The sequence below is a fragment of the Trichechus manatus genome, unplaced genomic scaffold, assembly GCF_000243295.1.
Source record: "Trichechus manatus latirostris isolate Lorelei unplaced genomic scaffold, TriManLat1.0 scaffold00051, whole genome shotgun sequence".
Classification (NCBI taxonomy): domain Eukaryota; kingdom Metazoa; phylum Chordata; class Mammalia; order Sirenia; family Trichechidae; genus Trichechus; species Trichechus manatus.
Window position 1 is genome coordinate 1320297 of NW_004443987.1, and position 24477 is coordinate 1344773.

Below are 24477 nucleotides of genomic sequence, written 5' to 3' on the forward strand. Positions count from 1 at the left end.
TCTGTGGACCCCTTATGCCTGTGCCTAGGCAAAGGAGCTGTGCCAACCCGGAGTTCCTGGCTTAGGGGAGCCAGTAGCTTATTTTTTCCCTGTTTGTTAATTTGTTCCCTCTCCAAGGCCAGGAGAATGGGTCAAGGCACCTTATGGGATCTACTTCTGGCCCAGAGGATTCACAGATTGCTGAAGCAGGCTGGACCCGGTGCAGAGCAGGGAGGGAGGAGGTAAATGGGAGAGAGGTATTTCCCAAATGGGTTTTTTTTTAATCCCCGCAAAAGGCCAGATGCGTGTACTTATCTTTAGCCCCTTGGGTGCTGCTTTTCACTGGTTTGGAGTGTCCAAGCAGAATCTCTGCTGCTGGATCTCTCTCAATGTGGAAACTGCCTCCCAAGTGAGCAAGCGGAGCTGTATGCCTGCCTCACTGCGCACCCCGAGCTGGTCCGGGCTGAAGGGCTGCGGCCCCTGCTGGGTCAGGTCAGGCAACACCTTGCTGCTTCTGAACCATCTCTCTCTCCCCCCACCACTCAGTCCAGTTCCTCAACTTTGCCTTGTTCAGGGCTCCTAGATATTCATATACAATCAAATCACTTGTTTTTTCAGGTCTTTGTTGTAAGAGGGACATAGGAAGCCATCTGACTACTCTGCCATCTTGGCCCACCCAACCTCCATTTCATTTTTGACAGTTTCCAACTTTCCTAGATTCATTCTTTGTATGTTCCATGTTCCTGTTGTTAATGGATATTTGCAGTTGTTTCTTCTCATTTGGAGTCATGTCACATCAGCAAATGAAGGCCCTGAAAGCTTGACTCCATCCGTGTCATTAAGGTAGACTCTAATTTGAGGAGGCAGCTCTTCCCCAGTCCTATTTTGAGTGCCTTCCAACCTGAGGGGCTCATCTTCCAGCAGTATATGAGGCAATGTTCCACTGCTATTCATAAGGTTTCACTGGCCAGTTTTTTTTAAGAAGTAGATCACCAGGTCCTTCTTCCTAATCTTAGTCTGGAAGCTCCACTGAAACCTGTCATGCTGGAAATACCAGTGGCATAGCTTCCAGCATCACAGCAACATGCAAGCTACCACAGTACAACAAACTGACAGATGAGTAGTGGGCATTATTCATAATAGCCAAAATGCTGAAACAACTGAAATGTCCATGAACTGATGAATGAATAAACAAAACATGGCATATCCCTGAATAAATATTATTCAGTCATAAAAATGAAAAACAAAAGAGTAACATCACTAAAAATGGCAGAGTAGGCAACTCCAAAGGAACCCTGGTTGTGGTGCAGTGGTTAAGTGCTTGGCTGCTAACCAAAAGGTTGGGGTTTGAATCCACCAGCGGCTCTGTGGGAGAAAGGTTTTTCAGTCTGCTTCCATAACGATTACAGTCTTGGAAACCCTACGAGGCAGCTGTCCTCTGTCCTATAGCGTAGCTATGAGTTGGAATTGACTTCACGGCAATAGGTGTTTATATATATATATATATATAGGGAACTCCAAGTTTCCTTGAATGGATGTCATTAGCTACTGGTTAAAATACAAATACTTTAACATGACTCACAGGCTTCTGAATATCTAGCCCCTGACCATCTTTCTAGCCTCATCTATCATCACTTTTTTGTTAATTTTATGCTTCAGCTACACCAGCCTCCTTATACTTTCTTTGCATGTACCAGTGTTTCTAGCCTTTTTGCTTTTGCTTATACTATTATTCTGCTTAGAATGCCTTTCCTCCTTTTTGGTCTAGCTAATTCCTACTCATCCTTCCAGATTTGGAGAAGTATCCTCTTCCAGATACCCTGCACTGACACACCAGGCTGGCGTAAGTGGCCTTCCTAGGTGTTCCCATACATCCTGTGTATCTCTCTAGCTTTGCACTTCCCACATAGTACTGTAATTTTGTTTCTGGTTTTCCTGTCATTCCCCACCCCCAATAAACTGTGAGCTCCTTGAGGACAAGGATCACCAAAATCCCCAGTGCCTAATACCGTATACTTCGTACGTAGTAGATGCTCAATACCTATCTTTGAATGAATGGACTTTTTTTCAGTGTTTATTCATCTTCTATCACATCTTCTTATTAAAAAAAAACGCATTGCAATCAAGTTGATTCTAACTCATAGTGACCCTACAGGACAGAGGAGAACTGCCCCATAGGGTTTCCAAGGAGTAGCTGGTGGATTTGAACTACCAACCTTTTGGTTAGCAGCAGAGGCTCTTAACCACTGTGCCACTAGGGGTCCTCTTCTTCCTATAGCACCTTTACCCACTAGATGCCAGTAGCAACACCCCCAGCACTCCCAGTTGTGACAATCAAAGATGTTTCCAGATATTGCCAAATGTCCTGGATTAAGAACCACTCGTCAAGATATACTAACCACTCATTATATGCAAAGCATTTTAGTAGGTGCTCTTCTTCCTACAGCACCTACTAAAATGCTTTGCATATAACATGACCGGGCAGTGTCTCGTTCTGTTGTGCACAGGGTTGCTATGGGTCAGAACCAACTTGACGGCACCTAACAACAAGTATATCTTGACCAGTGGTTCTTAATATAGGACATTTGGCAACATCTGGAGACATTTTTGGTTGTCACATGGGGAATGCTGGAGGTGTTGCTACTGGTATCTAGTGAGTAGAGGCCAAGGATGCTGCTAAACATCTCACAATGCACAGGACACAGCACCCCACAATAATTATTTGGTCTAAAATGTCAATAGTACAGAGGTTGAGAAATCCTGATTTTGACTGAGAGACTGAATCTACTTTCTACATCCTGTACTAGCTATAGATCACTAACCAAAAACCAAACCCATTGCTGGCAGGTTATTTCTGACTCATAGTGACCCTAAAGGACAGAGTAGAACTGCCCCATAGAATTTCCAAAGAGCACCTGGTGGATTTGAACTGCCACCCCTTTGGTCAGCAGCTGTAGCACTTAACCACTATGCCACCAGGGTCTCTATAGATCACTGGTGCACTAAATTTGCTTTGTCAGGAAACCTGGTTTTTTTCTGGTTTTTACAAAAGTAAATATACCCAACATGAGGTGAAGAGGGAATGTCCTGGTATCCTGGATTTAAGACTTTGTCAATTAAAAAAGTATCTGAGAAATAGAAAAACAGATACATAAATTGCAACATATTTATGCCCTGGAATGCTCTACAGCAGTGAAAATGAATAAATTAGAGCTCCATATATCAACATGGATAAATCTCATAAGCATAACGCTGAGTAAGAAAAGCAAGTATCAGGAGCTACGTACTATTTTTATAAAGTGTTTTAAAAACTACATGTTATTTAGTGATAGACACATATGTAGTAAATGTATAAAGATATGCATGGAAATGATGAAGGCCAAATCTGGGATAGTGAAAACCGCAGATGGAGGAGGACGCAAGAGGCTTAAATTGTATTGATAATGCCTTGTTTCTTAAGCTGAGTGGTGGGCATGTCCTTGTTATATTATTCTCTATAGATTTATGTATTTTTGAAATAGTTAATACTTTTTTTTAAAAAGTAAGTGTTCAATAATGAGGCATCCTGTCACCTAGGGCTGAGGAAAATCTCCATCTTATTAGTTTCCATTAGCTAGAACTCCTTCAACGTGGCAAAACCGAACAACTCGTTGAATCCAATCATTCACTGTGGAACAGGAGTTTACATACTATACATAAGATGATAATCCATAAGTTCCTGCTTACATTTTTGCACAAGGTAGTGCCTGAGTTTGCTTGCATTGGATCTCTCACAATATTTAATATAAGAATTTGAGCACAGAATCCTTGTGAAAGACAAGGAGGATCAAACTGGGCAACAGTTTGCAAAGCTCAGAATATGTATAAACAAGCTGTTGCCTAACTTTGTTTTGGTTCGTTGTTTATGTTTGTCTCTCTGTGTATATTTGTAACTGAGTCAGTGAGATTGTCCTAGAGAAGAGGCCAACCTTGGAGAGTGAGACAGTGCATATGTAGAAAGAAGTAAAAGCTTAAAATAATATCTGGAAATTTTGCAATTTGCTGAGGATTAAGGGGGTTGAACTACATGTTTTCTGAAGTCCCTTCTGGCTGAGGGTGTTACCAGCTTCCCCCAAGCACCACAGGTGAAAAAGGAACACAGAAGTACCTGGTTTGAGTTCCCACAGGCCTGGTCAAGACAAGAGTCTGGAACTTCCTCGCCTCCTTCCCACAGCCCAGGTTTGGGAGGTGGAACACATTCAAAGCCCAGAGCTGAGCAGATGGGCCCTAAGGGCTGACCTGGCAAAACTAGACAGACAAAAAAAGGATTTCCTTTTTGAAGTAGCTATCCTACACCTCAGGCTGGGGGAAGGGAATTGAAGGGCTAAAGTATGGAAGAGAACTCCTGGTAGAGCCTGAGAGTGGAGTTCTACTGTTTTGTCTTTTAGAATTAAAATTTTGTCTTTTCTTTCTCTTTATAATATTTTTAAATTTTTTTAATATTATCAAAGCCATACATGCTCATTATAAGAAAGTTGAAAAATACAGAAAAGTAAGAAGAAAACTAAAAATTCATTCAATTCAACCACCTAGAGATGCCGCTGTTAGTATTTTGGCATATTTCCTGCTAGGTTTTTTTTTTCTATGCATATCCTCTTCCCCATTTCCGTTAATTGTTGTGATCATCTTCTATATTAAATTTTATATCTTACTTTCAATTAATATTATAGTATAAGCATTTCCTTGTCATTCTGCCCTATGTATAAAATCAGGTTTTTTGGCTATATAATATTCCATTATATGACCATACTATAACTGACTTAACTATTAAACCATCGGAGCCCTGGTGGCATAGTGGTTAAGAGCTATGGCTGCTACTTAAAAAGTCAGCAGTTCAAATCCACCAGCTGCTCCTTAGAAACCCTATGGGGCAGTTCTACTCTGTCCTGTAGGGTTACTATGAGTCGGAATCAACTCAACGGCAATGTGTAGGTAGGTAGGTTTTGAACCACTAGGTTTTTTCCTGGTATTTTATTCTAAGTAATGCTGGGATTAACATCATTGTACAATAATCTTGTGTACATCTCTGTTTCCTTAGGACACATTCATTCATTCATTAAAGAAATATTTATTGAGGGCCTACTATGAGCCAGATACTGTACTAGGTGTCAGGTTTCTGCCTTGAGTGGCGTGTTGTCATTGAGATAGCAAATGCTGGAGGAAAAGCAAATATAATAGGATGGTGGGTTCAGTTTTAGATGTCTTGAGTTTGAGGTGCCTCCAAGACATCCAAGTGGAGATGTCAAGCAAGCAGAGCTCAATGAAGCGGTCTATGTAGAACTATAAATTTACAGCCGTGGTCATGTATGTGGTAATTAAAGCCAACTGAGTGAAAAAAGATCATTTAGGGAGAGAGTATATGTAGCCTAGCCTGAGAACCTCCAACTTTCAGAGGTCAGATAGCAGAAGTGGAACCTACAAAGGAGACTGAGAAGAGGACAAAGGGGTACGATGGAGAGTAAAAGGAGTATGGGGTCATAGATGCTACAGGAAGAGTGTCAAGGAGAGGGAATGGTTAACAGTGTTAAATGCTGTGGAGAGGTCAAGCAAGATAAGGACTAAAAATACCCTATTGGTTGGATATCTTTTGAGCATAGTTTCAGTGGAGCCTTGGGGAAGGAAGCCAGATTGCTGAAGGTTGAGAAATGAATGAGAAGTAAGCGAATAGAAATAGCAAATGTACCTGAAAAGTACATTTTCAATAAATTTGCCTGTGAAAAGGAGCTGGAGAGTAGGAAGGATGTTTTATTTTTTAAGATGGCCCAGACTTGAACATGTTTAATTGCTGATGACAGATGAGAGACTTGAGCATTTTAGTGGCTTGTAAGAGGGAAGGAGGGAGGGCAGGAGATAGGGAGGGAGAGGAGGAGGAGGAGGAGAAGACAGAGAGAGAAAGAAATCTACAATTACTGGGTAGATATGAACATTTTAAAGTCTATTAATATATATTGCTCCCGTGCTTTGCTTTCTAAGAGGGTTTTTACTCACCTACGCTCCCACCAGCAAGTATGAGAGACCTTGTTTGGTGGCCACTTTGTCATTATTAAGTGTTAAATAATAATAATATAAACCTTTGCCAAAGAATCTCATTTTTGTTTTAATTTGCTCTTATTTGATTACTAGTAAGTTTAATAATTTAACCAGTTGTGTCCGTGTGTGGGGGCGTGTGTGTGAATTTCGTCTATGTTCTTTGCCTAGCACGTTTGTATTTTAAACATTCGTACTTGCCATAAAAGGCCGAAAGTCAAAGGACCAGAAAGGTATCACATTTTATCCTCCCAAATTATATAGTCCAGAGTCTTCGTATTCTTTGAAGTACGCGACGATTTGACAACTTTTGGCTCAGCTGAGCGGAAGAGGTAGGTGATTTTACCATCTAAGAAAGTGACCACAGATGTCTAATCTTAGACCCCTATCCTCAGTCTCAACGTCTCTTTTCCTAGCCCGGGAGGACACACCCTACAAGTAAGTGTCTTAAGACTCTGGCTCCCAGAGCTCCCCTTTGGGAGAGCGGTCCCCTACTTAGGAGCCCGGAGCGCTGTGCGGCCCCTTTAAGAGTGCAGCTCCTCCCCGCTCCAGGGAAAGTTGCAGCTTTTTCCGCCTCCCAGGAGGGTGAGAAGGGCCGGCCGCCGGAGCGGGGTGGCGGTCTTCCAGGAGACCCTCCCCTGAAACTGGCACTGGGACGTCTCGCCGTCTCGCGGCACCTGTTGCAGGTGACAGGTAGGTCTGCAGCCAGCGGCCGCCCCTTCGCCCTCAGTCCGGTGCTCCTTCTGGGCCCCCAGCCTCTTTTCACTGCCACAGCGTCCACCCCCACCCCCATCTCTGGGATCTCCGTCCTTTCCTCCGCCTCTTCCGTTCTCCTCGCCTTTCTTAGCCCCTAGCTGACCGCCTGCCCCGCTCCCCTGTCGGCTGCTCGGACGGCAGCCCCTACACATTGACTCCCGTTGGCTTGGGGCGATCCGTCCCCGCGAGTTTTCTTTCTCCCAGGCCTGTTCTGGCCCCTTCCCTGGCCCACCCGTCGCGAACACGGGCTGTTCCCCTCCGGGCTTTGCCTCCTAGGGGGCTCCGCTTCCACGGAGTGTCCCAGCTTTTCCCGCCCGCCGGAGCCGGCGCCCCTCCCAAGAGCTAGCCCTAGGGGCGGGGGTGGGGCCGAGCTCCCAGCGGGAGCGGCGGCCTCGGAGTCGTCGAGTCACCTTTCCGTCGGTTCCTCCCGCAGCGCTCGGCCGTCTCTGCCCCGCACTGCTTCCAGCCCTCGGACCTCGGACCTCGCAGTGTCGGCTGCCCTCGCCTCAGCTTGTCCTCCACAGGTAAAGGCTGGAGGCCAGTTAGCCCCGAGTCCTGCCGCAGTGGGCTCTCTCAGCGCTTGGGGCTGGGGACCCGGGCTGTGTGCTCTGGAGCCGAACTGCTTTATCTTGCCACTCTTCAGGCAGGTTGGAGGAGTTTGCTCCTGGAGGAACGTTCCAGAGCCCTCAGAACGGGGCACAGAACGCTTTTGTCTTCTGTGATGGTTTGTAATGGGGCAGAAAAGGTGTTCCTCCAGTCCTTCACGTTGAATGACATGGTTGGGGGTTTTTTGGTGGTGAAATCATTTGAACGCTAGTGGCTTGAAAAAGTCATCAGTTTCTCATTAATCAACCTTTTTTCTTCTCTCAGTCCCCTGCTGCTTCTGGACCAGAGGACCTAGCATTCCAGAATACAGCTTTTGACAGGGTTGACCCTAGACCTTGTACATTTGTGGGAGAAATTAGTCTTCAGTGTATCATGTTCCTCCTATATTTAACTGGCTTCTTTTCTGCTCTTTCAGCTTCCTATTCCCACCCCTTATAAACCCATTAATATTAAGGTGTTAATGATCTAATTTGTTTACCCTGATGATCTGTGGTTAGAACAATGTTTAAGGCATAGGTGAGGCCCCGCTGAAGTGTATATGTATCTATATATGCATATATTTACCACCAGCTGGAAATAAAAAAAAAAAAACCACCAACTTGGCTTGTGAGGCTTTTCTTGGGCAAGGGATGAACATTTGTGGTAACACCATTTCAGGTGCCTCACTCCAGAACAGATAAGTGAAATGGAGGTTGGAGGCCTCTTCTGGAGTAATTTGTCTATAAGTGTATGTAGCATTCTGTTTGATGCTGAGTTTTTCTCCTTAAAGGCTGCTACTCATTAATGGTTGTTAGAATTCACTGAGCCAGGCACTGTGATAAGTTCTTTATATAACTATGTCATGTAATACTCAAGATAACTCTATGTGGTAGGCCCTATATAACCGTGTTATGATGAAAAGGAGACTCTGAGAGCTTGAGTACCTTGCCCCAAATCACCCAGCTGATGAGGGGCAGAGCTGGGCCATCTGACCACAGAGTTTGTGATCCTGTCCTCTGTCGTGCCACCTCTACCATCTTGGATGTTAGGAATGCTAATAGCTCGTGGGTGAAGACTGTGATTAAAAATTTCCCTTCCAAGCTGAAGCATACATTTTGGTCCTTGACTTACCTTAGATACACTGTGGTGACTCTGGACCGCTTATTTCACTGATGTCTTTACCCACTTCACTCCCAACATGCGGCCAGTTGTTATGTTGCCACTATAAGCACACACCCGAGTGTACCCGGATGAATGAAACCTACCAGGCTCTCAGCTCAGTAGTGATTGCTCTCAAGATAGGAGAGGATAACCCTGGATTCTAGGGATGTGCTTCCGGCTCACCATTTTCCTTTCCTGCTGGCTAAGGGAAAAATGAGGGTGTGGTAGGTGGTAAGGACTTCCCAACAGCCAGGCCAGAGAGCCTGAGGGAGATTGTGTGCTTGTTTTATCCTGAGATGAATAGGGCGCCCTGGTGGCACAGCGGTTAAGAGCTCTGGCTGTTAACCAAAAGGTTGGCAGTTTGAATACACCAGCTGCTCCTTAGAAACCCTATGGGGTGGTTCTGCTCTGTCCTGTAGGGTCTGACTATGAGTCAGAATTGACTTGATGGGTATGGGTAGACAGGGACAGTCTGGGAAAAAATGTCCTCCCCGATCCCATCTCTGGGTTTTTGCTCACACTGTTCCTTTTTTTTTTTTCCCTGAAAAGCTAGCACGCCACCCGTTACCTACCCCCAGTCATTAATTTATATTCATCTCTCAAGATTTAGCTCTAAAGTCATCTCTTTTGATACAATTTCACTGAACACCCAGGCAGAATTACTAGTTACCTCTTTGATGCTCCATGGTGTATGTGGTGTATCACCTACTTTTTCCAGCTCTCGGGTTCTTGGTTAGTATACTTTCACGGCTGAAAGTATTTGCTGACCTCCAGTGGGACTTGCATAATGGCGAAAGGTGAAAGAAACATTAGTTGAAGCAAAATAGCTGGGGTATGAGGCTTGTAAGTAGGTAGCGCAACCAGGAAGTGTGATTGGGTAAAAATTTTGTCTCTTTTGGCTTTTGTATACCCCTAGATAAGCCTTGTAAAAATATTTATGGTTTCCTGTGTGATAGTTAGGGAGCCCTGATGGGTTTGGTTTTGGTTTTTTTGTGTCATATTTGGAAAACCAGAGGTTCCCCATGTAACCTAATGGAAGGTGCCACGAAAAACATCAGCAACCAAGGTCCAGTGGGAAAGATGGGATGGGCAACTACTAATTATGAGGTTCAAGAACCTTAAAAGTTCTGTGATAACCATGTAGTACCGATAATATTTCTCAAAATCCATATTACCAACCAAAAATTTAAACACACTCCATGACTCAGCATGGAGCCCTGGTAGCGCAGTGGTTAAGGGCTCAGGCTGCTAACCGAAAGGTCGGCAGTTTGAATCCACCAGCCGCTCCTTGGAAACCCTATGGGGCAGTTCTACTCTGTCTTATAGGGTCGCTATGAGTTGGAACCAACTCGAAGGCAACGGGTTTGATTTTCTGTTTTATGACTCAGCATGCTTCCATTAATGAAAACACATGGTATCAAAAAACAAATTCACAGCAGAAAATAATTGGACCTTGAAAGGGTTATTCTGTGTCCTAACGCACTCCTTTGTTTACACCTCAGTGGAGTCCTTAACACCTTTCCTAGTTGTTTTTTCACCTGGAAGGTTGTAACTTCTTTAAGGGCAAGGTCTGCATCTTGGAGCTCAATTTGTCCTAAGCACAAGGGAATAACAAATGTTTTTGCTAGGAAATGGGGACACAGTGCCCTCAAGGACCTGAGATCTAAGTAAACTAGAGAAGACACCTTCCTGAGGCACTTGAAATCCTGCAGCTAAGCGTTTGTACTTAAATGTCACCTTCTGAGTGAAGTCTTTGCAGACCATCCTATTTAAAATTGTAACACCATCCGTGAACATTCGAGATCCCCGTTCACTACATTATTACTCTAATGTAGCATACTGTGTATTTTATTCTTTTTTTTTTTTTTTTTTTGCTTATTGTCTGGCTCTTCCCACTATTACATACACTCCATGTGGGCAGGGATTGCTGTCTGTTTTATTCACTGGTAGACCCCAGCACCCAGACGACAGCCTGACACATCGTAGGTACTTACTAATATTTGTTAAACAAATTAATGAATGACATCACCATTATAGAAATTGGCACTCTTTTGTGCTCCCCTAGACCTGAAACTAAGCTTACCCAGTTTATTGCCCTGTAGCTGTGAGGGTACCCCAGACCTGGTTCTCACACAGCTTTCCTTCTGCTGAGTTTTACTTTGAGATTGCATTCCTGATGACCACTTTGACCTAGTTGGCAGTGCTTCCTCCTTTTTTAAAGCATGGATCTCTGGGTGGAAACTTCTGAACTTGAAAAGTGGAAATGTGAAAATGCTGTGCTTCTTGTTGGTAGGAAGGGAGCTGCCCTGAAGGGGGTGGTGTGGATTGTCAGATGTCTTGAGGTCTTTCACAGGCATTTGGCATCTCAGTAGGATGCTGGAGAAAGTTACTGTGTGGCCTGGGAAGTGAATAGCTGAAAAGAATCCAAAAACCGAAAAACCAAGCCCGTTGCCTTTGAGTCGATTCTGACTCATGGTGACCCCATGTATTATAGAGTAGAATTGCTCCGTAGGGTTTTCTTGTCTGTCATCTTTACAGACGCAGATCGCCAGACCTGTCTTCCACGGCACTGCTGGGTGGATTCAAGCTGCCAATCTTTTGGTTAGCAGACATCACAAACTACTTGCGCCACCCAGGGACCTTACAGGATGCCACAAATTAGGCTTCTGACCTCCCAATAAAGTCACTCTTAGCCTTTTAGGCATGAAGTGGTTATTGGGTTATGAACTTTATGGAAAAGCCATAGCTGAGTGCTACTTGTGTAGTATTGACAATTTTTGTACTAGGATAATTATGCTGTGTGAGGAAACTACTATGTAACATAAAAGGAAAAAGAAGTACTCTTCTGTTTAAGTGTGTTTTAAAATATTCAGAAAGAAAAAAGGCCAAAAACCAAACCAAACCAGTTGCTGTGGAGTCAATTCTGACTCGTGGTGACCTCATGTGTGTCAGAGTAGATCTGCACTCTGTAGGGTGGGGGTGGGGGTGGGGGTGGAGGTTGGGGTGTGTGTGTGTGTTTCTCCTTCAAAAAATTTATATACAAATTGTTTTGTGACATTGGTTGGAATCTCCGCAGTGTGTCAGCACTCTCCCCCTTCCACCCTGGGTTCCCTGTCATTCATCCAGTTTTCCTGTACCTTCCTGCCTTCTCATCTTTGCTTTTGGGCAGGTGTTGCCCATTTGGTCTTGTTACTTGATTGACCTAAGGAGCGAGGTCCTCACCTGTGTTATTGTTTGTTTTATAGGCCTGTCTAATCTTTGGCTGGAAGGTGAACTCCGGGAGTGGCTTCAGTTCTGAGTTAGAAGGGTGTCTGAAGGCCCTAGTCTCGGGGGTTCCTCCAGTCTCTGTCAGACCAGTAAGTCTGGTCTTTTTTGAATTTTGTTCTACATTTTTCTCCCGCTCTGTCTGGGACCCTCTCTTGTGATCCCAGTCAGAGCAGTTGGTGGTGGTTGCCAGGCTCCATAGGGTTTTCAAGGCTGTGACCTTTTGGAAGCAGATCGCCAGGGTTTTCTTCTAAGGCACCGCTGGGTGGGTTCAAACCACCAATCTTCAATGGTTAGTAGCTGAGCACATAACTGTTTGTGCCACCCGGGGACTCCAAAAAATAAAGAGGCCAGAATCCCTCAAAAGACAGACTTGAAAGGAGTTGGGCCCTTGCTAACGTGATAAATATATGATTCTCCACCATCTGATGTATGTTAATGTCTTTGAAATTCAAATTTGTTAAAAAACAAACAACAACAACAAAAAACTTTTGCTTAGTTTCCTCTTCTGCTAAATTTATCTCCCAATCTCTAAACATTGGAGTGACGCAGGGCTCTCAGTCTGTGGATTTTTCTCCATCCAAAATCTTCCCAGAGGATCTCATCCAGCTCCATGGCTTTAAATGCCATTTATCTATACACTGATCACTCCCAAATTTATTTCTCTAACCTAGGCCTTTTCTCTGAGCTCTAGGCATATATCCAATAGCCTGTTCAGGATCTCTACTTGGATGCCAAATAGACATCTCAAGCATAATATGACCAAAACAGAACTCCTGATTCCCCTCCCATCACCAATCCCTCCCTTAGTCCTCTCCCATCTCAGTGAAATGGCACTATCATCCATTCAGTTGCTCAAACCAAGGACTGAGGGTCACCCTTGGTTCCTCTCATTCTCTCAGCCGCACATCCAGTTCATCAGGAAGTCCTGTTGACATTATCTTCAAAATCTATCATTTATTTTGTCACGTCTCCATTTCCTCTGCCTGTCACCCACTCCAAGCCACCACAAGGCTGCAGTGAACTTTCTTGCGCAATGCTCAAGTATATATACACACACACACACACACACACACACACAAACACACACATATGTATTTCTGTGGCATAGAAGTGCTATAAGTGCTAGAAGTGCTCAGTGAAAGGATATGTACTTTCAAAAATTTGAGTAGGCACCGCCAGAGTGACACCCAAAAGAGTTTACACTTTCAGCACTGAAAGTGCTTTCCCTCATATCCTTGCCGATGATGTACAGTCTTTTTAATTTTTGCCAACCTGATAGGTAAAAAATTGTATTTAACTGATTTAACTCTCATTTCTCTGACCATTAGTGAGGCTGAGCATCTTTTCACGTGTATCAGCTGTTTGTGTTTTTCCTGACAATTACTCCTTCATATCCTTTGCACATTTTTCTTTTGGGTTATATATTTAATTTGTTTGTAAGAACACTGTATTTATTAGGGATGTTTACCCATCGCCTGTTCTGTAGTGCAAGTTTTTTTCTCTCTCTCCAGTCTGTCATATGTCATAACTTTGTTCATGATGTGTACCCCTCTTATAATCAGATAAAACACACTATAAAACATTTAAAAACATGTTCATTAGATTTGGCAATTAGGAGGTCAATGACGACATCAGTGCATCAGGAGGAGAGAAGGCAGATTGTAGAGGGTTGGGGAGTGAGGAGGACCGAAAGGGAGTATGGTATACACTTTGAAAGAGGCTTGGCTATGGTGGGAAGGAGAGAGTGTTTCTTATAGACAGTAGGGCACAGAGGACAAGAAAAGGTTGTTGTTTTTTTTAATGTAGGAGAGAGAAGAGCCCATTTATGTCTAGATGGCGGAGAGCTTCGTGATGCTAGATGGCAAAGAGCTTAATGATGAAAAGTCCCCAAGGAAGCAGGAGGGTGGGGGCTCCAGAGCAAAAGGGGTGAAAAGACTGGCCTTAGAGAATGGGAGGTAGCCCTTCCACTGAGACCAGAGAGAAAGAGGGCAGGATTGGCGAAGTTGCAGAGAAGGAAGGAACTGTGGAGGGGCTGGATTTTGGGAGGTCCCACCTGATGATAGTAGTGAAGGATTGGAATGGTATTTGAGAGGGATGGAAAGAGGAGCTCTTCAGACATATATCATTTAAATTACCCCCTCATAATGAGCCAATAAAGGCTTGGATAACTTGATTTGTCTTGACCCCAAGTTACAGAACCCTGTATCCATTCTCTCCAGCAGCACTCATCAACTCAGGTGTAGAAACAGAATGTGGACAGTCTAGTTTGGGGGATTTTTCTGGGTGGCTGTGACAGGAATATGAGAGAGGGCAGGAGATTGGAGGGTGCTGGCAGAAGAATAGTTGAAATGATGGACCACTGTTGCTCTTGTATCTGTGACTAAACGTACTTTGAACTTGAATAATTCTTGAGAGATGGAAAATTTCCATGGCATTTACACTGCTTCTTGTTTTTAGCTCTACTACTTCAGGCATCAAAATAGCTTTAGTATCAGTGTCTTTAAACTCTTGCTTGTAACTTATCAGAAAGCACTGGTTGATTTACTGAGGGCCTAAACTGTGCCAGACTCTGGGCTAGATGCTTGAGATCTAACAGAGAACAAGACAAAGGCCATTTTTTTGTGGAGTTTCTTTCAGCAGGAGAGGCATATGTTAAACAATGAATCACATAATGATTTCATTGCATTTATGATAAGTTTTATGAAGTTCAGCTTTTTAGTAATCAAATTGTCACATTACTTTCTAACATTTTACTGATTTACATTTGCCAATAATGCATGAAAGGACCTCTTATATCATTCCTTTTTAAAAAAATTGAATACTGTCTCTTTTAAATTTTCCTGAGTTGATAAGCAAACATTAAAAAAAATGTTGTTACCAATAAGGGTGAACCTTTTTTTTCCTTCCCATCTCTGTTCATGCTCTTTGTCTATTGGTTACTAATCTCTCCTTATTTTTAGTAGATCTCTCTTCTCACATTGAAAACCATTAACTACACTTCTCTCCCTTCTCCCTCAGCTCTGGGTACACTCTGGCTATTTCTTTTTGATCTCGTTTGAACTTCTTTCTTTACCTATTGTGATAGTTACAGTTGTGCGGTAACTTGACTGGACCATGATTCTCAGTGGTTTTGCAGTTATGTAATGATATAGTCTGACAGTTATATAATGATGTAATTTGGCAGTTATGTAATGATGTAGTCATCCTTCATGATGTGATCTGATGTGATCAGCCAATCAGTTGTAAGGGGAGTTTCCTCAGAAGTGTGGCCTGTATCTGATATACATATGGATGTTCTGGCCAAGCTTGCTTGCTTGCTCTGGATCCTGCATCTGGCTTGTCATCATCTGACCTCCAGTTCTTGGGACTTGAGCCAGCTGCCTGCCATATTGCCTACCAACCTTGGGATTCATCAACCTCCACAGCCTGTGAACTAACAGCCTGCCGTCTTACCTGCTGATCTTGGGATTCATCAGCCTCCACAGCCCATGAGCCAGCAGCTTCCCGTCTGGTCTGACCTGCCGATCTTGGGTTTGTCAGCCCATGCAGCTACGTGAGTCAGGAGAAGCCTCCAGCCTGATGCCTGACCCACAGACTTGGGACTTGCCAGCCTCTACAACTGCATGAGCCATTTCCTTGAGATAAATCTCTCACTCTCTCTTTCTATTTGTATATATATATATGTGTGTGTGTGTGTGTGTGTGTGTGTGTGTATGTGTATACACACACACACACACTTCACTGGTTTTGCTTCTCTAGATAACCCAGCCTAAGACACCTACTTTGGACATGTTGGTCTGCCCAGGGCTCTGACTACATTTTTATTACCTGACCCAATAATAGATAAAATTTAAGTCTTCTGTTCTCCTCTCCTCATCCGATTCCCCAGAGGTAACAATATTAAGTTTGTATCTCTTTTCAGACATTTTCCATTCCTATGTAGAAATATTTCCTTCCTTCCTTCCATCCTTCCTTCCTCCCTCCCTGCCTGCCTCCCTGCCATCCATCCATCCATTCATCCATCTGATCTCTCTACACTTATACATACAAAAATACGGATTGAATCATAATATATGTTTTTCATTGTGATTTTTTTTAACTTAATATGTTGTGGCAAGCTTTCACTGTCTATATATAGATCTACCTCCTTTAAATAGCTGTATAGTGTTCCATTATATGTACATATCATAATTTATTTAATCAGTTCCGTGTTGATGGATTTTTAAATTGTTCTCTAATATTTTGCTGTTTCAAACATTGACCTTATGAAATCTATTTCTGCATCTACTTGAATATGATTAAAATAAGTTTTTAGAAATGGAATGGCTCCATTGCAAAATGAAGGTCATAGGTGCTAAAGATTCAGAGAGGTCTAGGAAGATAAAGACTGAGAACTATCCATTGGATTTAGGAGGTTCTTGGTGACCTTAGTGGAGCCCTGGTGCCACAGAGGTTGAGCATTTGGCTCTAACCTAAAGGTCAGCAGTTCAAATCCACCAGCCGCTCCTTGGGAACCCTATGGGGCAGTTCTGCTTTGTCCTGTAGGGTTACTATGAGTCAGAATTGACTTGACGGTGATGGATTTAGTTTGGTTTGGTTTTGGTGACGTTATAAGAGCAATTTCAGGGGAGTGGGGGATGAGAAGCTAGTGGATTGAGAAGTGATTGGAGAGATGAGGAAATGGAGGCAGTTCATATGGACAATTCCTTAGAGAAGTTTGGCTCTGAAGAGCAGAGAGAGGGTGGTAGCAGAGGGAGGGGGGTGAGATCCGGGGACGTTTTGTTTTTTAATTTAGGAGGCACTTAAATGCCTTTAAAGGCTGATGGGAAGGAGGGGATAATTGATAGAGCAAAGTCCTTACAAGACAAAGTCCTTATGCCAGATGGTAGAGGACCCAGAACCAGGTAGAGGGAGTATCCATAAATAAGAGGAGTGACATTACAGTAGGGAAGAACAAGAAGTGAGTAGATGCAGATGAAATAGGTTTACAGATTTGGTGGCAAGTTGTCTGATGACATTTATATTTCTCTATTATGTGGGAGGTAAGGTCATCCTCCTAGAGCAGGGGTTCAGGTGGAGGAGAGTTTGGGTTGGAGATTTGAAGTGCTTGAGAAAGGTTTGAAATAGTTATTGCAGAGAACAGGAGAGCAAGCTAGGATCAGGGAAGCATAGTTGGAGTGTCAGGCAGTGTTGAGGTGAGCTTGGTGACCAAGAATTCATATTGATAGTAACAGAATGTGATTTTTTTTCCTCTAGTAGATCTCAGGAATTCCAGTGCAGGCATAAAGTACAACAGTTGGACTCTTTTGTATTTTTTTTTCAGGCATTTCCAATGTAAGTATGGGTTATTGAAGATATTGATAAGAGTGTAGTTGAAACAATACATTCCAATCTGTCTAGGAAAGGAAGTGAAAAAAGGAAGGAGCTAGCAGAGAGAAAGTAGAAGGGTCTATGGGAGACCGCCCCTCCCCCATGAGGTCTGAGAACAGATGTTGGGCAAGGCAGGTCATTGAGTGAACAGGCTAGAAGTATACAGGATTGTAATCAGAGTGGAGTATTTTCAATAATGATATCAAAGGTGGAGAAGTTCTGGGTGATAAGCTCTTGGGTGTGACTGAATGTATGTTATTCTTGATGCCAGCACATTCATTCAGCAAATATTTATTGTGTGTCTGTTATGTGCCAGGCAGTGTTCTAGGCACTGAAGTTACAGAAAAAAAAATCCCTTCTCTCATAGAGTTTACAATCTAGTGGGGGAGATTATTCATTTTTAAATGAAAGAGCATCCTCACTAATGTGCTGATTCTTACATATGTAGTTTTACTTAGAAGTAATAATAATACCAAAGCAAATATTTGCTTGTATGGGGCTAGGCTAGGAAGGTCCATCTAGACATTCTGAGTGACTTGCTTTATTGTAAGTTTTATTAACTGCATTATAAAAATTCTTACCTCCTCCACTCTCGGAATGTTTTAAGGAATTTCCACGTGCTATGTTAGTATTGGAGCCCTGGAGGAGCTCGGCTGCTAATGACTCGAGGGCAGTGGGATTGGGTTTTGGTTTTATTTTTAATACGGACATATCCACTAACCAAATCCACTGCTGTCGAGTCGATTCCAACTCATAGTGACCCTGTAGGACAGAGTAGAACTGCCCCATAGGGTTTCCAAGGCTATAGATCTTTATGGAAGGAGACTGTCATCTTTCTCCCACGGAGCGGCTGGTAGGTTCAAACTGCAGACCTTTCAGTTAGCAGCTGAGCACTTTAACCACTGTGCCACCAGGGCTCATTAGAGATGAAACAAATATATACAAATATAATTTGAAAATTTTAGCAGTTTTAATTTTTTCTTCTTTTTTAATACAAGGACATTGCTTCTATCTGTAAACCATATGTTGATGATACTGTACTAATCTTGCTCTAGGGATTTGATGTAATGCATAAAAGTAATTATGGTTAAGCAGGTTAGGACAGAAAGAGAGCTTGAAGTAAGTTAATATTTTACTTTTATAATATATATTACTCTTCAATTTATACCTACTCTTTTGTGTACATATGCTCATACATACATGTATTAATACTTTATTTGAAAGAAATTAGCATTTTTTATATGTCTTATAAATAATACCTTAAAATTATCTGTTACATATACAGTTCGATTTAAGTTCAACTACAGGTTATTTGATTGTATTTAAGGTTTCTGTGGTCATAACTAGATCACAGCATCCCTAAAATTAAAAAAGAGACCAAATGCATGAAATCGCAGTTATGTGTGAACATGGACTGGATTAGTCACAAACCATCATGATTTCTCATTTAAGGGGACTGCGTGGGTGATTTTTAAGTGACGTGGCCTGCAAGAAAGAATCAGATGCCAGCTAGAGTTCAGTTTAGAAATCCCCACCATCTGTGACCCTGGCAGGAGAAGAGGGTCGTCCCTACAGGGCTGCTGGTTTATAAAAGCTTGTTGACTAAGGACAGATACTAGTGTTATTATACAGGGTGACGAGGCTTATTGAAAAATTACAATATGTTGGCTCTCACCAGATTTTTTAAAAAAACGTTTTATGCATATAAATAACCTGGATTTTAAAACATTCTGTTCTTTTAGTTAGAGGTTTTAGATCTTTTTAAACTTTTGGGCTGTTAAGGAAAGGAACTTCGGCAGAGAAGAGAATGAATTGGCCATTCTTCTCCCCAAACACCTTACGGGGCTCAGATGAGCCTGCCTAGCTCATGTGAGAGGAAGTTTCAAGTGTAGGTCTTGAAAGCTGGAAAGCTAAATATGATTTGGTTAAATATATGCATTTTCTCTGTTTCCAAGTGGGGTATTTGGACACACGGTCTTGTATTTATGATATTTTACACTTACTTCTTTGTACCATATATATGAATTAGTGGTAGGTTTAAGGTACCTGGAGTTACTGAGGAAAAGGCAAAAAGTGTGAAAGACCATGAAAATAAGACCACATTTCCACATATCCAAAACAACCACTTTGCAGGAGAAATATATATATTAAGGTATTTGAAACTAATAGAAGGATTCAGCAAAGTGGCAGGGTACAAGATCAGTGCACAAAAATCAGTTGGATTCCTCTACACTAAGAAGGAGGACTCTGAAAAGGAAATCGAAAAATCAATACCATTTACAATAGCTCCCAAAGGATAAAATACCTAGGAATAAACCTAACCAGGGATGTAAAACACTTATAAAACGAAAAACTATGAAACACTACTGCAAGAAACTAAAAGATATCTACATAAATGGAAAAACATTCCATGCTCATGGATAGGAAGACTCAACATTGTGAAAATGTCAGATACTACCCAAAGTGATCTACGAATACAGTGCAATCCTGATCCAAATTCCAACAACATTCTTTAATGAAATGGAGAAACAAATCACCAACTTCATATGGAAAGGGAAGATGCCCTGGATAAGTAAACCATTACTGAAAGAAGAACAACAAAGTGGGAGGCCTCACACTATCTGATTTTAGAACCTATTATACAACCATGGTAGTCAAAACAGCCTGTTACTGGTACAACAAACAACAAACACATAGACCACTGGAGTAGAATGAGAACTCAGAAGTAAATCCATCCATCTGTAGGTAGCTGATCTTCGACAAAGGGTCAAAGTCCACTCAATGTGGAAGAAACAGTCTCTTTAACAAATGGTGCTGGCAAAACTGGGTATCCATATGCAGAAAAATGAAGCAGGATCCATACCTGTCACCTTGTACAAAAACTAACTCAAAATGGATCAAAGACCTAAATGTTAAAGCTAAAACAATAAAGTTCTTGGAAGACAACATAGGGTCAAAATTAGGGGACCTAACTTTCAGCATAAATAGTCTATCAAAATTAAAAATTCACAAATTACAAAAGATAAGTTAGATAACTGGGACCTCCTAAAACTTAAATACTTATTCTCATCAAAAGACTTCATCAAGAGAGTAAAAAGAGAACCTACAGACTGGGAAAAGTCTGGTAATGACCTATCTAATAAGGGTCTAATCTCTAAAATATATAGAAAACTTCAAAAACTCAACAACAAAAAGAAACAATCCAATCAAAAAATGGTCAAAGGACATGAACAGACACTTCACCAAAGAGACATTCAGGTGGCCAACAAATACATGAAAAGATGGTCGCGATCATTAGCCATTTTGTTTTGTTGTTAGGTGCCTTCAAGTCGGTTCTGACTCATAGCAACCCTATATACAGCAGAATGAAACACTGCCCGGTCCTGTGCCATTCTCACAGTTGTTGCTATGCTTGAGCCCATTGTTGCAGCCACTGTGTCAGTCTATCTCATTGAGGATCTTCCTCTTTTTTGCTGACCCTCTACCAAGCATGATGTCCTTCTCCAGGGACTGATCCCTCCTGATAACATGTCCAAAGTATGTGAGACGTAGTCTTGCCATCTTTGCTTCTAAGGAGCTTTCTGGTTTTACTTTTTCCAAGACAGATTTGTTCATTCTTTTGGCAGTCCATGGTATATGCAGTATTCTTCGCCAACACCACAATTCAAAGGTGTCAATTCTTCTTTAGTCTTCCTTATTCATTGTCCAGCTTTCACATGCAGATGAGGTTATTGAAAACACCATGGCTTGGGTCAGGTGCACCTTAGTCTTCCAGGTGACATCTTTGCTTTTTAGCACTTCAAAGAGGTGTTTTGCAGCAGATTTGCCCAATGCAATGCATCTTTTGATTTCTTGACTGCTGCTTCCGTGGGTGTTGATTATGGATCCAAGTGAAATCATATCCTTGACAACTTCAGTGTTTTCTCCGTTTATCATGATGTTGCTTATTGGTCCAGTTGTTAGGATATTTATTTTCTATATGTTGAGGTGCAATCCATACTGAAGGCTGTAGTCTTTGATCTTCGTCAGTAAATGCTTCAAGTCCTCTTCGCAAGCAAGGTTGTGTCATCCACATATCGCAGGTTGTTAATGAGTCTTCCTCCAGTCCTGATGAGAGAGATGTAAATCAGTACCACAATGAGATACCATGTCCTCTGGCAAAAATGGCACTGTTCAAAAACATAGAAAACAAATACTGATGAGGCTGTAGGGGGATTAGAACTCTTACATATTGATGGTGGGATTGTAAAATGGTATGACCACTATGGAAAACAATGTCGTGCTTCCTCAAAAAGCTAGAAATAGAAATACCTTATGATCCAGCAGTCCCACTCCTAGATACATATCCTAGAGATACAAGGGCAGTGACACGAATAGACATATGCACACCTATGTTGATTGCAGCATTATTCACAATAGCAAAAAGATGGAAACAACCAAAATATCTATCAACAGAGAATGGATAAACAAATTGTGATACGTAGATACAGTGGAATACTACGCAACTATAAAGAATAATGAGGAGTCCATGAAACATCTTATGACATGGATGAATCTGGAGGACATTATGCTGAGTGAAATAAATCAATCACAAGAAGACAAATACTGTATGGCACCACTTTTACAAAAAGTCAAGAATAGGCATACATACAGAAAACAATGTTCTTTGATGATTACCAGGGATGAGAGGGGGTTGGAGAGGGAATCAGCTTCTAGATAGTAGATACTTGTTACTTTTGGTGATGGGAAAAGCAATACCCAATATGCGTGAAGTCTGCACAACTTGCCCAAGGTAAATAAGAACACTAAGAAGTGTGCAAGAATAAGGGACAATGTCAGTAAATGCTGTAATGTACAATTTTGCAACAACAATAACAACCAAAAAAAATGTGTGTGGTTGTTGTTGTTAGGTGTCGAGTTAGCTCCAACTCATAGTGACCCTATGTACAACTGAACAAAACACTGCCTGGTCCTGTGCCATCCTCAACATCCTTATTATGCTTGAGCCCATCGTTGCAGCCACTGTGTCAGTCCATTTTGTTGAGGGTCCTCCTCTTTTTTGATGACCCTCTACTTTACCAAGCATTATGTCCTTCTCCAGGGACTGGTTCCCTCTGATAACGTGTACAAAGTATGTGAGACATAGTCTCACCATTCTTGCTTCTAAGGAGCTTTCTGGTTGTACTTCTTCCAAGACAGATTTGTTCGTTCTTTTGGCAGTCTGTGATATAGTCAATATTCTTCCCCAGCACCACAATCCAAAGGTGTCCAATCATCTTCAGTCCTCCTTATTCATCGTCCAGCTTTCACATGCATATGAGGTGATTGAAAACAGCATGGCTTGGGTCAGGCGCACCTTAGTCTTCAAAGTGACATCTTTGCTTTTCAACACTTTAAAGAGGTCTTTTGCAGCAAATTTGCCCAATGCAATGTGTCTTTGGATTTCTTGACTGCTACTTCCCTGGGTGTTGATTGTGGATCCAAGTAAAATGAAATCCTTGACAACTTCAGCATTTTCTCCATTTATCATGATGTTACTTATTGGTCCAGTTGTGAGGATTTTTGTTTTCTTTATGTTGCGGTGTAATCCATACTGAAGGCTAGGTAGATGTACGCATATACGTGTATAGGAAGGCACATGTGAGTATATGGGTGTGCATGTATAGGTGTATCAGTAGGCATATGTATATACATGTTTATGTGTGCTGCATACATATTTGTATACATAATAAACCACATAGGGGGCACAGTTATGGATACTTCCTAGATATAACTAACCCCCCATGGGATTGATTTTTTGGGTTTGAAGGCTTGTGACTATAATCTTGTGGGACAACTTGGTCAATTGGCATAACATAGTTCATAATGATGATGTTCTACATCCTAGTTTGGTGAGTAGCATCTGGGGTCTTAAAAGCTTGCAGGTGACTATCTAAGATACAATTAATTGGTCTCTACTCATCTGAAACAAAAGAGAATGAAGGAAACCAAAGACTCAAAGAAGAAACTACGCCACAGGGGTAATAGCCCACATGAACCACAGCCTCATCTAGCCTGAGACCAGAATAACTACTTGGTGCCCAGCTACCACTGCTAACCGTTCTCACCAGGGACACAGTAGAAGGTCCTAGATAGAAAAGGAGAAAAATGTAGAACAAAACTCAAAATCCTTAAAAAGGCTAGAATTACTAGACTGATGGAGCCCTGGTGGCACAGTGGTTAAGAGCTACAGCTGCTAACCAAAGGGTCGGCAGTTCGAATCCACCAGCTGCTCCTTGGAAACCGTATGGGGCAGTTCTACTCTGTTCTTCAGGGTCGGTATGAGTCAGAATCGACTCGACAGCAATGAGTTTTTAGGTTTACTGGACTGATAGAGACTAGAGGAACCCCTGAGACTGTCGCCCTAAGGTACTCTTTCAGCTTGGAACTGAAGCCACTCGTGGTGGTCACCTTTCAGCCGAATAATAGATTGGCTTATAAAATAAAAAAAAAAAATCACCCATGAATACTGTGCTCCCTTTAACAGTCAACTGTATGAGACCAAACAGTCAACATTTACCCTAAAACAAAGATGAGAAGCTAGGGAGGGGCAGGGAAGCTAGATTAATAGAAACAAGACAAACAGAATGGAAATGATGAGAATGTTGACACATTGTGAAAAATGTAACCAATGTCATGGAACAATTTGTATAAAAAATTGTTAAATGGGAACCTAATTTGCTATGTAAACTTTCACCTAAAACACAATGAAATATTTTTAAAAAAGATATTTAGCTTCCGTCTGGGACATGCTTTAAAGAAGTATATATTATTTTAAGTAAGAATTTCTTCAAATCATTTATGAACTGAATTTGATGGTATTTAAATGTAACCATATGGATTCAATCCGGAAGAAATTTTATCCACATAAGATTCTAAGAGCTGTCAAAAGAGATTATATTTTACATAGTTATCCCCAGCCCCCATATGCTACTATCCTCCTTTAGAAGGGCTGTCCCAGATGAGGAGAATGGGTCCTTTCCCATGTATAGAGTTGCTCTGAGCCTGTTACCCATTATTACCTGAGGAGGTCAGGGCCTCTCAAACATTGACCTGTTATTAGTTAAGGACTTTTTTTTTTTTGTGGTGAAAATATACACACAAAACACTTGCATATGCAGCAATTTCTACATTTGCAATGCAATGACATTGATTACATTCTTCATGTTGTACAGCCATTTTGCTATTCTATTCCAAAGTATTCCACCACTATTAACATAAACTCAATGCCCCCCATGCTAAAACTCCCCCTTT

General features: G+C 41.9%; 1 pseudogene; it reads left to right on the forward strand.

The window, feature by feature from the left end:
* LOC111820799 (tRNA wybutosine-synthesizing protein 2 homolog) overlaps positions 1–7876 on the forward strand; it is a 154854-nt pseudogene extending 146978 nt beyond the window's left edge.
* The last annotated feature ends 16601 nt before the right edge of the window (positions 7877–24477 follow it).